Genomic DNA, 14,577 nt, shown 5'->3' with positions numbered 1-14,577 from the left:
AAGTCTCTGGTTCGTAGTAAATGCTCCATAAATAGTATACTTCTTATGACCATCCCACCCTAGTTGTCCATACGGATAATATGTGTTTCCCCATTAGCCAACAGCTGTTAAAATCAGAAACCTGCAACTGAATCCTGAATCTTTTTTTTTTTCTATCATCTCACACAGAATAAATTATCAACAACTGATAAATTCTACTCCCTAAATATTTCTCAAATCCATCCACTTCTTTCTACCCTCTTTTGCTGTTCCCTTCGCATCTTGTCAAGGCCACCAGCATACGTGGCTCTGTTATAGCTGCATCCTTACTAGTCTTTTCAAATCCATTCTTCTCCCCTTCAAATGCATTCTTCTCATGGAATTGCTGATGTTCTTTTAAGCTCAGATCTGATACAGTCACTCCAAACTTTCAAGTGACTTTCATTAACCTTCGGTAGGTCCAAATTCTTGAACCATCCCTTCAGCCTCATATCACAATCCATGATATAACTTTTATCTTTTGTCTTCATAAAGCTGCCATGGATTATCCCATCACACTGGCTACTTCTGCTTCGAATGATCTTTCTCCCCACCCCCAGTTTACCTAATTAATTTCTGACCATCCTTTACATTTCGGCTTAAATGCTACACTCCTCAGAAGGTCTTTGCAGCAATCTCTGCCACACTGATTAAAGACATGCCCACAGAGCACACACCACACTTCATTACCCCCAGTGCCCTTGTCCTTATTTGCACAAACACATCTTCCCAGCTGGCCAGAAAGCTTCATGAGGGCAGAGACCGAATATGGATGGTTCCCTGTCTAGTAGAGCGGCTTGTATGGGGGAGGAGCTCATTAAACATTTTTAAGTGTGAATATGAATCTATTTAAGTGGCTTTGTCTGTAGGTATCCCATGTGAATATTTATTTGCTCGGATTTGGGAGAAAAAAAAAAAAGCCGTAGAATCAATTCACGTTCCTGATTAAACTCAACCAACACACTTAAGAAAACCAAGCATCTGACCTCTTTGAGTTCGAAATCTAGTTGACTTGAACATAAAAGTGAAAATGTTTTTGATAAAGAAAAACTGTATACAGTATCATACATAGGATGATTCTGGCAGGTTATTTGGGATGGGCCAAAAAGTCACACATTTCTGGAGAAAGGATTATGAGCGCTCTCATATGCTGAACAGCAAATAATTCCTCCATCCATGGTTCACAGAGAGCATGTGATGCCAGATTAGGTCAAAAACTACAAGAACATAAGTCAAAGCGAACTGGGGTTCAGAATCAGATCAGGTTGTCTTTCTGTCAAGAAAAGGTTCATGTTGTTGGTGGGAAGGTAAATTGGTATAACTATTATGGAAGAAAGTATGGAGGTTCCACGTTTCCACAAAAAAAAAAAAGTAAAAATAGAACCACCATGTGATCCAGCCATCCCTTTCCTGGCATCTCTCCGGAGAAAACCACAATTTGAAAAGATACATGTACCCCAGTGTTCACTGCAACACTATTTACAATAGCCAAGATAAGGAAGCAACCTATATGTCCATCAACTGAGGAATGGATAAAGATGTGGTACATATATGGAGAATTATTCGGCCACAAAAAACAACGAAATAATGCCATTTGCAGCATCATGGATGGACCTCGAGATTATCATACTGAGTGAAGGTGGTCAGACAGTGAACCACAAGCATCATATGCATCACTTGTATGTGGAATCTTAAAAAAAAAAAGGATACAAATGAATTTATTTGCAGAACAGAAGCAGAACCACTGACTTTGACAAACTTATGGTTACCAAAGGGGACAGGTGGGGGTAGGGAGGGATGGACTGGGGGGTTGGGACTGGCCTCTGCACACTGAGGAAGATGGAATGACTGGCCAATGGGAATCTGCTGCATGGCACAGGGAACTCTACCAGTGTTCTATGAGGATCCAGACAGGAAAGGAGTCTGAAAGAGAATGCATGTGTGTGCATGCGTAGCTGAACCACCGTGTTGTACGGCAGAAATGATCACAACTTTGTAAGTCGACTGTACTTCAGTAAAACTCAAAAAACAAAAGGCTCGTGTTGATTCTGTTCAAATTCTGACAAGGCACATGGTTGGAGAGGAACCGACGGAAGGATGACCTGTGAATGGTGCCACCTAGACGAAACGCATCCGCGTTTAGGGAGGAAAACGCTGCCAAGTGGACTCAGCGTTGCCACTGAGGTTTAGTGATGAGGTTTCAGAGTCTAGCTCCGTACCCTATGAGCTCCATTTTTGGTGTTCGTATGGAATTTCTCTCAGCAACATTGTTTTCTCATCTGTAAAATGGAAATGATGGTCCCCCACCCACAAGATTTTTTGTGACAACATTCACTAACTCTAAGGCTCGGAGAAGTTAAGAATTTTTCCTGGAGTGGCATCCTGATAACTGAGAAAAGCGAGGTTTGTACCGATGTCTCTCGACTCTCAGGCTACAGCTCTTTCCATTAATTCTTAAGGGAATGTCTTCTTCCTTACAAAAAAATAAGTGGGTACTGCCAAAAATGAAGCAAGTTAAGCTAAGACCAAGTTCTACTGTGTGCTCATAAGCATCTTGAGTTATACTGGGTGATGTGTGTCAGATTTAAACCAGCAGAAGATGCTCTACTTTAGAGAAGTTTATGATCACATTTTCCAGAGGAGTTGAAAAAGGAAAAAAAAAAGCCAAAATAAGTGTCCCCAATTCAACAATACCAGTATTTTTCTTCTGCCCTCAGTCAGAGAGGAAAAAAAAAAATTTGATATGAGCCTTTGGCTCTGGCAATAGCTTTGCATTACTACCCGAAGCCTGTGGGTTTTCTTTAGCTTCTTTGGAGTCATGACCAAGAGTGGTGTCACCGTCCCTGGTTCTAATAAAACTCTGTGATGGGTTTTGGATTACGTTCATTCCAAGAGGACCCCTCGTCAGCCCTCCAGTGGACCTCGTTGTCCACAGCCGCTTGCAATGAAGCTGGGGGCAAAGGTCTCTGGTTACACCCACCGCTCAAATCAGACTCAGCCTCGCAACACAAGGAATGGATTACAGGGCGGAATCCAGCGCTCGTGCCCACAGGACGAAGGCAATAGCTCCGCAGCTATTCCCCAACTAACTCGGCTTCTGATGATTCCATAACCCGCTACCTCTCCCAGCGGAGGCAGCCGGGATGTCTTAGCAACTCTAACCCGAACAGAAAATAAAACAGCAGGCAGCAAAGGAGTCAAATCGAGTCTTGGGAATGTTTTCTCTGAGACAAGAGGTCGAAGAAGTTTAAATACAAAGACTTATAAATCCCTCCAAGTGTTTTCCCCTCCTTACTAGTTTCAGCTGGTGCCTTAGGATCATTTGCTCCATGTTTGAATGATGGAATGCTTGGAGCACAGCATTTATTCATCAAGGGAAGGGAAGGCTGTATATTCTGAAAAGCACTTTGAATAAAGCTCTCTCCCTCAGGGAGCCTCTACTTCACTGAGTTTCCCTAATTGCTAAATGCACAGCTCTGGCTTGAAATTCAAGAATTTGAAGAATTGTAGAACATGCAATACTAGTGAAATCAGACCACATCATATTCCAGGGCCTTCATTACCCAAGCAAACCATTCCAACCCCAGATGACCACAAACAGTGTCAAGATTTTATATCTGTATACATAAATAGCAGATGACTGCAAATAGCGTCAATATTTTATATTACATATGAATAATACATAATATATATGTGTATATACATATATGAATGGAGAGATTAGGATAAAGAAAGCCTCGGTTCTGGGCCGCAGGCACCACTATATAACAGTAGATTGAGTTTGGAAAAGGTCTGGGCTTCAGTTTCCTCATCTGCTAAATGGGTTAATGAGTCAATGAGGTTTTTCTTACTCACTAGTCCAGGTTGCTCTACAGCCCTAATGAAACAATGCAGGTCCTGGGGCTCAATGATGCAGGATATATCCGATGACTCCTGGGGGAAGTATTTTCTTAGGTCACATGCACGATCTATCCTGGATCAAAATAATTCAAAGGATTTATTCGCTGTGAAACCCACAGCATCTCTGATATCTTCACGGGAGCTGTAGCAGAGCTGACTGGAAAGCTGAGAGCCCTGCTCTGAGCAAGACACAGCCTCCTCCTATTTCCGAACATCATTCTGAAGAAGTTAATTCCAGTGGGACAATCAGCCTATTGTTTGAAAGAAGCCCAGGTTTCTTGGAAATCTAATTTTCAGGTCCATTCCCCTGGGTGAACAGTGATAGTCACTTAATTCAATGCTTTATGAAAAAAAGAATTAGAACTCAACTTTCACTTGCTCCAGCTGCCTTATACGGTTGCATATGCAATCATTCTCGAGTGTGAGATGTAAATTACCCGAAGCAACGCAAAACACCCCCAAAATCACTGGGGAAGCACCTTCATTGAATGGATCATTATACAGCCATGAAATAGTTACACTTTTTTTTTGACTATGAGGAAGTGTTCATGTTATAACCCTAAATAACAAAGCAAGATTCAAAATTGTGTATCCTGGATTAGAAGTACCCCACCCTTTTGAAAGTTCACTTTACACTGCTTCACTTTTACCAAAGACCACGTCACTACCTATTTCCATTGACCCAAGGAAATTCCAAGAGGATTTTCCCTTTTAGGAAAAAAGGCAAAAATAACGTTCAGCATTTGTCCAGCGAGCTTTTATAGAGGCAGTAGGCACCCTAAGCACTATATCCATCAATACAAGCAAATTTGGTTGATCACAATGGATGCCAAAGGGTACGAATGGAAAGCAGCTTTCTTTTTTATTCCAGCTGTCCCTTTAAATCTGCACAATGGACTTCTAGAGACAGCCTTTAACTTTTCCAGGTCATCTGAAGTGTGTGTGTGTGTGTGTGTGTGTGTGTGTGTGTGTTCTCTGCCATCTGCTAAAAGGATGTCAAAATGTCCCAGGCACCATTCTTGCCTGCTAATATAAACAATCTCCAAGGGAGGAAAGATGTGTTCACAACTAAATGCAAAAACTAGCAGGATCAAACACCCACCCTGGTTTCCCAAAGCAAGCTTGACACCTAACTCCTCCTTCCATGCTGTTCCTAACCTTTCCATGAATGCCCCTTTCTCTCCACCAAGACCATGAACCCATAGCACACAGGGTCTATGCTTTGTTCACATTTTCTCCTTCAGTTCCAGCCATGGCTTATGATGAGAATACAATAAGAATGTGTTTATTAAATGATTGGAATAAATATAATTTTTTTTGGTTTTGGTCTTTTTAGGGCAGTCCCCACAGCATATAGAGGTTCCCAGGCTAGGGGTCGAATTGGAGCTGTAGCCGCCAGCCTACACCACAGCCACAGCAATGCACTTAATAACCCACCGAGCGAGGCCAGGGATCGAACCCGCATCCTTATGGATACTAGTCAGATTCATTTCCGCTGACCACAACAGGACCTCCTAAATATCAATATTTTTGATGGAGTAGGAGGATCAATTTTTTTGTGTGTGTAGTGGTATGGTGTTAGTGTAAAAATGATGAGCTCTGTTTCCAGCAGACTTGTTTGAAGCTATTTATTGCCTCTCGAGCTCTAGTTTCAGAGTGAATAATGCCTCCCCTACTTATGGGATGCCCATAAATCTTGACTAAGATAGATGGAATTCCCACCATGACACAATGGGGTAGAAGTCTGACAGCTGTGGCTTGAGTTGCTGCAGACGGAGGCGTGGGTTCAATCCCCAGCCTGATACAGTGGGTTAAAGGATCCAGCATTGCCACAACTGTGGCTCAGGTCGCAGCTGTGGCTTGGATTCAGTCCCTGGCCCTGGAGTTTCTATATGCTTTTTCTAAATTAAGAAAAAAAAAAAGATGAGCCTGTTACAGCATTTGGTGAGCTATGTAAGTGTTCTGCAGTATGATGCATTATTTGAGCGATGGGCATAATAATACTAAGAAGACCTGCTTTCAGAACCGAATTCTCTGACACTTTTTAGCCCACCGCTTTTTTTTTTTTTTTTTTTTTTGTCTTTTTGCTATTTCTTGGGCTGCTCCCACGGCATATGGAGGTTCCCAGCTAGGGGTCCAATCGGAGCTGTAGCCACCGGCCTACACCAGAGCCACAGCAACGCAGGATCCAAGCCACGTCTGCAACCTACACCACAGCTCACGGCAACGCCGGATCCTCAACCCACTGAGCAAGGGCAGGGACCGAACCCACAACCTCATGGTTCCTAGTCAGATTCATTAACCTCTGCGCCACGACGGGAACTCCCAGCCCAGTGCTTTCTAAGACCCTCCCTGAAGCTCAGTTAGCTCATCTGGAAAGTGGATAAACTGGAGATTACCTCATTGCCCTAGTACATGAATTACTGTAAGCAAAGAGCCTAGAGTATAGAAGAGATTTAATAAATGTTTGTGAAGAGTGGCATTTGACTTTACGAAAAGTACTAACTCTACGGGGTATAGTTGTAAGTCTCCTTCCGTTGTAACAAGTACAAAACAGTTGTGACTTTTTGGAAAAAGTTCCCTGTAAGTAAATTAATTCTATACCACAAACCCAAATAATTGGGTTGCCATCCTGGGAGGTAATGAGCCCCTTTGCTTGGAATGGTATACGTTTAAGGTGATGACTGTTTAAAAGGGTACAGAATGCAAGTTAGACCAGATGACTTTGAGAATCCCTTCCACCTGAGATTTTATGAGTCTGAACATTCAGAAATCCATCATTCCCTCAACAACAACGAAAAACTGCTGTCCTAGGTACTCGTCACAAAAATCCCTAACCATGTAGAACTTATATTGGAGGGAGACAGACAATAAACACAGAAATGAATCAACATTTAATACGTCAGATGATGATACCTGCTAATCGAAGACCTAACACTTTTAGCTGGAGCTGAGTTTTAAACTTAATTTAGAGCAGTCCTCAATTTCAAACCTCAGTGGCAGGAAGGCAAAGAGTTTCAAATGCATGGGCCTCTGAGTCCCAGGTGTTTCCTTTTCCTGTAACATTTAATATCATCTGATGCAGATGGATCTCTGGTCAGCTGAATGAACTAATTGATAGTTGATACGTTTCATCAGGGAAGAGATGCGTTCCATCACAGGGGTTCAGTACCCTGCATCAAAGCAGCCAGGTGAGACTCTGAATTTTCCCCTCTGGTTAATCAGGAAGACTAAATCCAGAAGGAGGGTTAAACAAGGTCAGAGAGATGGAAAAACAGCCACAGTTTGCATTCTCAGCACATGATGGAATCTATTTATACATACCTCCAAGGACACAAGAGAAAAAGACTCTGGTGCACAGGGAAGATTTTCAGAGATCCTAAAAAACTAACCATTCAATCCACCAAGAGAAGGTTAGTCAAAAGCATCTGCTGGAGATAATATTTGGTTATGTCTCTTTGTCAGAAAAACCTCAATACCATTTAGAATAGCCATTTTGACGCATTCCGCTTATAGCAAAAACTGGATTAGACTATGTTTGGACAGAGGCACAGTATTTCTAGGTTTCACCCCTCATAGGAATCATTCCTAAAATGACTTTGCATCTATGATTTAACATATCTATGAATGCACAAACAAACCTAAAAGTTAAGCAAAAGGCATCTTTGGATTTCAGGGGGAGGGGGAAAAGAACCTAGATTTTTGATGTTACAGGTTTTCAGGTATGTTTAACCCCTCTTAAATTTAATAGGCATACAGAGAGGGTAGCATAGGTAGCAGTGTACCATTCATTTGCTCATTTCTTCACACACAAATGTGCCAGTCACTGCATGGGGCTTGAGGCTCACATGTCCAGGAGAGAGAGAAAGACAAATTCCCACAGCAGCTATAACACATACTGGGATGTGGAGAGCACCATTAGAAAGGTATGGAGTGTGATGAAAGTTCATTGGAAAAATACATCACCTTAATTTTCTTATCAGAAGATCCCAGTGGGCTTAGTGGGCAGCTACAGGCAGCTCAGCTGGTGTGGGGGAGGGGAAGAAGAGTGGACTCCTTGTGCTCCATTGTTCCAGACAATGCCCCCAAAACATGACAAAGGGTCAGCCTTCTGGGACACTGAGGCAAACGTCTCTTCTTGTAAGGATGTGCCCATGGGCTCACTCAGACTCCAGCCCAGAGACCTATCCTGTGATGCCAGACTTTCAATATCAAGAAACCAAGTGAGAGAGTTCCCTTCGTGGCTCAGCAGTTAAGGAACCCAGCTAGGATCCTTGAGGATCCCGTGGCCTCGCTCAGTGGCTTAATGATCCAGGGTTGCCGTGAGCTGTGGTGTAGGACGCAGACAAGGCTCCGATCCCAAGTTATTGTGGCTGTGGCGCAGGCCAGCAGCTGCAGCCCTGATTCGACCCCTAGCCTGGAAACTTCCATGTGCTGTGGATGCAGACCTAAAAAGACCAAAAAAAAAAAAAAAAAAAAAGGAAACGAAAGACTTGGTCATCCTAACAGAGCAGGCTGTGATACCAGACTGAGGCAGTGCTCGGCACACCTGAGCAGACCCCGAGGGCACTGACCGACGGAGGATGGCTGCTCACCTTCCCCTTCACCTGGGTATCTGCTCCTCCCTAGAATGAGCACCTGCCCCCCACCCCCATCTCCTAGGCCCTTTCTTGTTATAGCCTAGTACAGGACTGAGGCAGCAGGAACCCTGGAAACAGAGATCTCATTAATATAATTAGTCTGATGCCAGATGTACCAAGTTTTTCCAAGAAACATGAATGTTGTAGGTCTGAGCCCTGGTATGTTTGTTTATTTATCCTGGGCAATTTGTTCAACACTGGAACCCTTGTACATCATCGCATGGATGTGATTTCTTAATTATTCATGCCGTTAATAATTGACACCATTAATAACACTGTAATACCATTAATAATTGAGCACAAAAAATGGAATTCTCAGGAATTAATTTATTATTATTCACTTTCTGTGCCAGCTCCTAGGGCTCGTTAGAATGGTGGGCAAGGTCTCTGCATCAAAATTATTTAACTCGTCATCTTCAGGTTTAAAAGGCCAAAGGATCGTGGAATGCACTTCAACCACCTCCTTTCCTTGCCACCAACAGGGTCCCCTTTGTCCTTTCTCCTTCTAGGAAAGGGGGAAAGCTTCTTGGGAATCCCTGCACAGAGTTAACACATCTCCCTGCTGGCTTATACATCGGGGCCTAATGAAAGGGGGAGAAAGCTGCCCAGGGGCTCCAGTCCTGGTATCAGCCCTGCCCACCCCACCCACCCCCCGTGCCAGGTCCAGGGCTCAACCCCTTTCTGCCATAGACCTCAAGGCCTGTGACTGCTCCCCTTCCCTAATTAAAGCTTTGGCTTCCCATTCTCTCCTCTAGGATCCCTCTTCCTAAAACTGACCAAAGGAGTCATTCCTGTCTCCCTCCATCTCCCGTTGATGTGCTGGCCTAAGACAAGCCCCTTGAACCTGTCAAGAGTTTCAGAGCCAATTTTTTGTTTTCTTAGTAGCTGCACCCATGGCATATAGATTTCCCAGGCCAGGGAATGAATCTGAGTCTTACTAGGATAGAACAAGAAAGGGCCTAGGGGATAGGAGTGGGGCAGAGGTGGGGGGTGGGGGGGCATGTTTTCTTGGAACTTCTGCTCTTTCAGGGGAGATCCTGGCTGGAATTGGTGTCCACAGGAAATGATGTGAGATCAAGGACGGCTATGTAAACTAAGTGAATCCAGAAGAGCTGATCAAGGAACCCAAGGCTGACGAGTTAGTACCAAGCTTAATTTTAAAGACAGCAGAAATCCCAAACAGCTATTGCCCCAAACAGTGCAACTGGACTAGAGATATGGTAAATAAAAATGATGGAGGGACCTCAGGAAAGTATATTTTTCAAAGAGGGCAATTTATCAAGTCTGTGAAGGAACATCCCACACTTCGCTGGGCCTCAGTTTTCTCATTTGTCCAATGGGGATAATATTGATTCTGAAGGCTATTTGACAAATGAAGATATGGCTCATGATAAGGGCTCAACAAATAACTTCTATCAGTGTTGCTGCGGTTTTAGTTGTTATTATCATAAGTATAATCCAACTTGTCCGTTTCATAGATGAAGAAATTAAAGACTGAGGAACAGATGGGATTTGTCCCAAAGACCTCCTGTGTCGGATGTCTTCTTCCCTTTGTCCCTCCAGATTTCTATCTTCTCCATCCTCTGCTTTTCCAGGGGTCAATCTCCATGCATGGCATTGACAAGGCTCCAGTGACTGGATAGTTTCCACCCGCAGGGAGAGCGAGCAGAAGGTAGGAAGAGGGAAGAGAATGAGATCAGGGCACTTTTTCTTGGCTTCTTCCCTGAGAAGATGCTGTCAGGTGCAGTGATTCTCTACAGATGCTACAGGTCCTCCAAAGAGGCTAACTCTACGTGACTTTATCTTTCTGGAATCCTGAAACTGCGCCCAGCTCTGGGCCCTTCCAGTTAATACATGGCAATCTGTTTGCTGCTTCCAGCTCTGAATTACTGTCCTCTTTTGGGAAAAAAAAAAAAAGTTTATCAAATTACCCTACTTTGAGTGTTCTGCCAGGTAACAGAGATAGAAATGACAGTGGAGTCCAAGCATCCTGATTCTTGGTGTGGAATCTGTCCTTCATGTTCATTTAACTTTTATTCATATGCTTGTTAAATGATTGTCTACTAAGAGAAAGGCCCTGTGCTGGGCACAAGCCATAGAATAATCAGTAACACACGGGTGCTCACTGTTTTGACACACAACTTGATAGGACTCCAGTGCAGGAGTCCGCAAACTGTTTCTATGGAGAGAGCCAGACAGCAAATATTGTAGACATCGGGCCCTGTCCTTGTGGCAACAACTCAACTCTTCCATTGTATGATGAAGGCAGCCATCAAAAAAAATGTCCAAAAGTGAGCATGACGACAGACCCATAAAACTTTATGTCCACTGAAGTTTGTACTCCATCTACATTTCATGAGCCACAATATATTCTCCTTCTTGTGATTTTTTTCCTCCAAATATTTGAAAATACAAAGACTAGGAGTTCCCATTGTGGCTCAGTGGCAACGAGTATCCATGAGGACACAGGTTCGATCCCTGGCCTCGCTCAGTGGGTAAAGGATCCAGTAGTGCCGAGAGCTGTGGTGTAGGCTGCAGACATGGCTCAGATCTGGCATTGCTCTGGCTGTGGCGTAGGCCAGTGGCTACAGCTCGGATTCAACCCCTGGCCTGGGAACTTCCATATGCGTGGGTGTGACCCTGAAAAGATTTCTTAAAAATTTATTTTAAATACAAAGACTATTTTTAGCTCAGGGCAAGGCAAAACCAGTCAGCGGGCCAGATTTGGCCATGGTTTGCTGACCTCTAGGCTAAAATATGAACTTGGGGGTTGAGGGAGCACTTTGGGAGGTCAAGAGTTGGGAGGAGATAGCTGAGGAAGGATTCACAAAGGATGTGACATCTACACGGAGAATGAATGGATGATGTGGATGATAGACTCGGTCTACCAGGAGAAAGGAAAAGTACCTTAAAGGCACAAGAAATGAGCAAAATGAAAGAATCTTAGAATGTGCAGAGAGTGGAGTCTGAACTGGTAGGGCCAGAGCAAAAGTACGTGGGATGATAGGCTCTGAGTCACATCCCAAGCACCCTGCAGAGAGACTGGACTTCAGAGGCAGAAAAGTCACACAGTAGGGTTCTGGGAAACAGCATTCAGCAGATCTGAGTGCAAAATCCAGGTCCACTGCTCTCCAGCTCAGTGATCACAGACAAATGACTTCACCTGTCTGAGCCTCATTTCTTACATGCAAAACAGTCCTCCTAACAGCTTCATGACTAGAGCAGTGAGGATTACACGGGGTGATGCACACAGACTGCTCTCAGCAGTCCTGGCTCACAGTTAGGGCTCAATAAAGGTTTGCTATTATTAGCATTATCATGATTAGGCTCATTGACTAACCTGGCTCTGGCTATGTTTGCGCTAGCCCAAATTCAGAGCATTCTTTGCTAGTGCTGATGCGGATGGCAGCTGGACACTTGGCAGCCCGGAGGTGAACATAAGGTTTTCCTTTTAGCACTGTGATAGCATCAGCTCTAATGAGTCTGCAGTGGCAGAAATCCATTTCTCTGAACTTGAACCTCGCAGACCTCGGTTCACTAAGTGTGTAGCCAAAGCCGCAACTCCTCAGTCCAGACAATACCCTTCTTAAGAGTGTTCCAACACACAGAGTACCTATTATTACTTACCTATGAGTTTTCTTTCCTGTTGAGGCTGCAAAGGGAGAGGACAATGTTTGGATAGTTCTCCTTTTTAACAATTTCTTCTTGAGTCTCCTGGCTAGCAGCCTTCAGAGAATGTCCATGGTGCTCCATCGACCTGAAGGAGGAGGAGAAAGGCAAAAACAAATGTATGTTATTTGATGACCTCACTTGAAATAAACAAGCTGTGTCTATCCTAAGGATGCCTAAAGTGATACATCGTGTGATTAATTTAGCAGATGCTTGAAAGACTTCAGACCTGATTTAAATACAACATTGAAATAAAAAGCACAACATATTAATTCTGAGACACATAGGAAAACTACGAAGTGGTAAGAAAGGACTGATTACTTATTTTTTTAAGACAAAATACTTTTGGTACTTAATTCCAACTCAGGTACTTTATCACTAAACAGACTTTCAGGGTATGTTTCAAGGTAATAATTTTCACTACACTTTAAAAACAAAACAAAATTGGTTGTAAATGTAACAAATGTTCAATATACAATATTTGGGAAAAAAGAGAAAACTAAAGAAAAATTTTAAAAATTACTCAGTAAGTCTAAAGCCATCAGTTGTATTTTAATGTTAATTATGTAGTTTCTTCAAAACTTTTGTTGGCATATTATGGGGTTTGGGTTCTTTTTGTTTGGTTGGTTTTGGATTTTGGTTTGTTTATCTAGAGGTGCACTTGTGGCATATGGAAGTTCCCAGGCTAGGGGTCAGATCAGAGCTGCAGCTGCTGGCCTACACCACAGCCACAGCAATGCCAGGTCCAAGCCACATCTGCGACTTATACCACAGCTCATGGCAACACCAGATCCTTCACCCCTGATAGAGGCCAGGGATCAAACCCGCATCCTCATGGATACTAACTGGATTCTTTACCACTGAGCCACAATGGGAACTAAACTGTGGGCAGATTGTAAATCTAGATAAAGTCATGGGAGACCAAATGAGGAGCATGGGAGGTTTCACTTGAGGATGTAAAAGGGTTGAAGTGAAAATGACAGAATATGGAGTTCCTGTCATGGCTCAGTGGTTAACGAATCTGACTAGGAACCATGAGGTTGAGGGTTCAATCCCCAGCCTATGCTCAGTGGGTTAAGGATCCGGCGTTGCTGTGAGCTGTGGTGTTGGTTGCAGATGCGGCTCAGATCCTGCGTTGCTGTGGCTCTGGCGTAGGCTGTGGCTACAGCTCCAATTTGACCCCTTGCCTGGGAACTTCCATAAGCCATAGGAGCAGCCCAAGAAATGGCAAAAAGACAAAAAAAAGAAAAAAGAAAAAGGACAGAATAAGAGCTTAACTGCACAGAGCCATAGGGTGTTGCACCATCACCCTCACCTCCAGCCTGGGATGGGGAGTCTAGGGTGTGTTAGTTCCTCACCCTAGGTACGAAAAGGATGGATGGACAGATAAATTGATAGATATTTCAAATAGGCATCAACACTAGCCATAGTGATAGATGACTGCATAAGACAAAAGATGGGAGACAGAAAAAAATTGAAATGACATATTCAAAGTGTAGAATAAAATAACTACTACCCTAGAATTCTACATTTGGTGAAAATATTCCTCAGAAATAAAAGTGAAATGTAAAGATATTTTAAAAGGCAAAATATAAAAGAATTTACCATGTTCAGTCCTACACTAAAGGGATTAATAAAGGGAGAGTTTAGGGCAGAAGAAAAGTGATAGGAGCTTAGGGAAACTGTAAGGAATGAAAAACAGCTGAAATGGTAAACAAGTAGGTAAGTCTAAATGAATGTTGAGTTTATAAATAATGTTTCAAGAACTATGAAATATAGAGAGAATACACGTAGAATTAAAATACACGACAATAATAGCGCAATAAGGTGGGACAGGGTCAATGGAGTCGAATTCTCTAGGACAATGACAGAACATAGAGATAGTAAAACAATAAAAGGAAAAATTAAATAATAAAAAATTATTTCTGAGTAAAGGCCAAAAATTGAAAAAGTAAGCTAAGTAGATAGAAATAGATAAATGGTACATATAAATAGAAATATATTAGTAGTTACTTTAAATGTAAGTTGGCTAAATATTTCAATTAAAAGAACAAAGACTAGAGTTCCCGTCATGGCTCAGTGGTTAAAGAAACCTACCAGTAACCGCAAGGTTGCAGGTTCAATCCCTGGCCTCGCTCAGTGGGTTAAAGATCCGGCATTGCCATGAGCGGTGGTATAGGTCACAGATGCAGCTCAGATCCCACATGGCTGTGGCTGTGGCTGTGGTGTAGGCCAGCAGCTGTAGCTCTGATTAGAGCCCTAGCCTGGAAACCTCCATATGCCACGGGCGCGGCTCTAAAAAGACAAAAAGACCACCAAAAAGAAAAAAAAAAAAAAAAGACTAATAGTA

General features: G+C 43.0%; 1 long non-coding RNA gene across 1 annotated transcript in view; it reads right to left on the bottom strand.

Moving 5' to 3' along the window:
• Window positions 8,690–14,577, bottom strand: part of LOC102158034 — a 76,736-nt gene continuing 70,848 nt past the window's right edge. The window contains exons 3-4 of the long non-coding RNA XR_298303.3: window positions 12,186–12,315; window positions 8,690–10,193 (exon numbers count right to left, since the gene is read on the bottom strand). This is a non-coding gene — a long non-coding RNA (uncharacterized LOC102158034). The remainder of the gene's footprint in view (window positions 10,194–12,185; window positions 12,316–14,577) is intronic.

The sequence above is a fragment of the Sus scrofa genome, chromosome 4, assembly GCF_000003025.6.
Source record: "Sus scrofa isolate TJ Tabasco breed Duroc chromosome 4, Sscrofa11.1, whole genome shotgun sequence".
Classification (NCBI taxonomy): Eukaryota; Metazoa; Chordata; class Mammalia; order Artiodactyla; family Suidae; genus Sus; species Sus scrofa.
The sequence above is the reverse complement of the archived record's forward strand: the minus strand, read 5'-3'. Positions and strand labels throughout refer to the sequence as shown.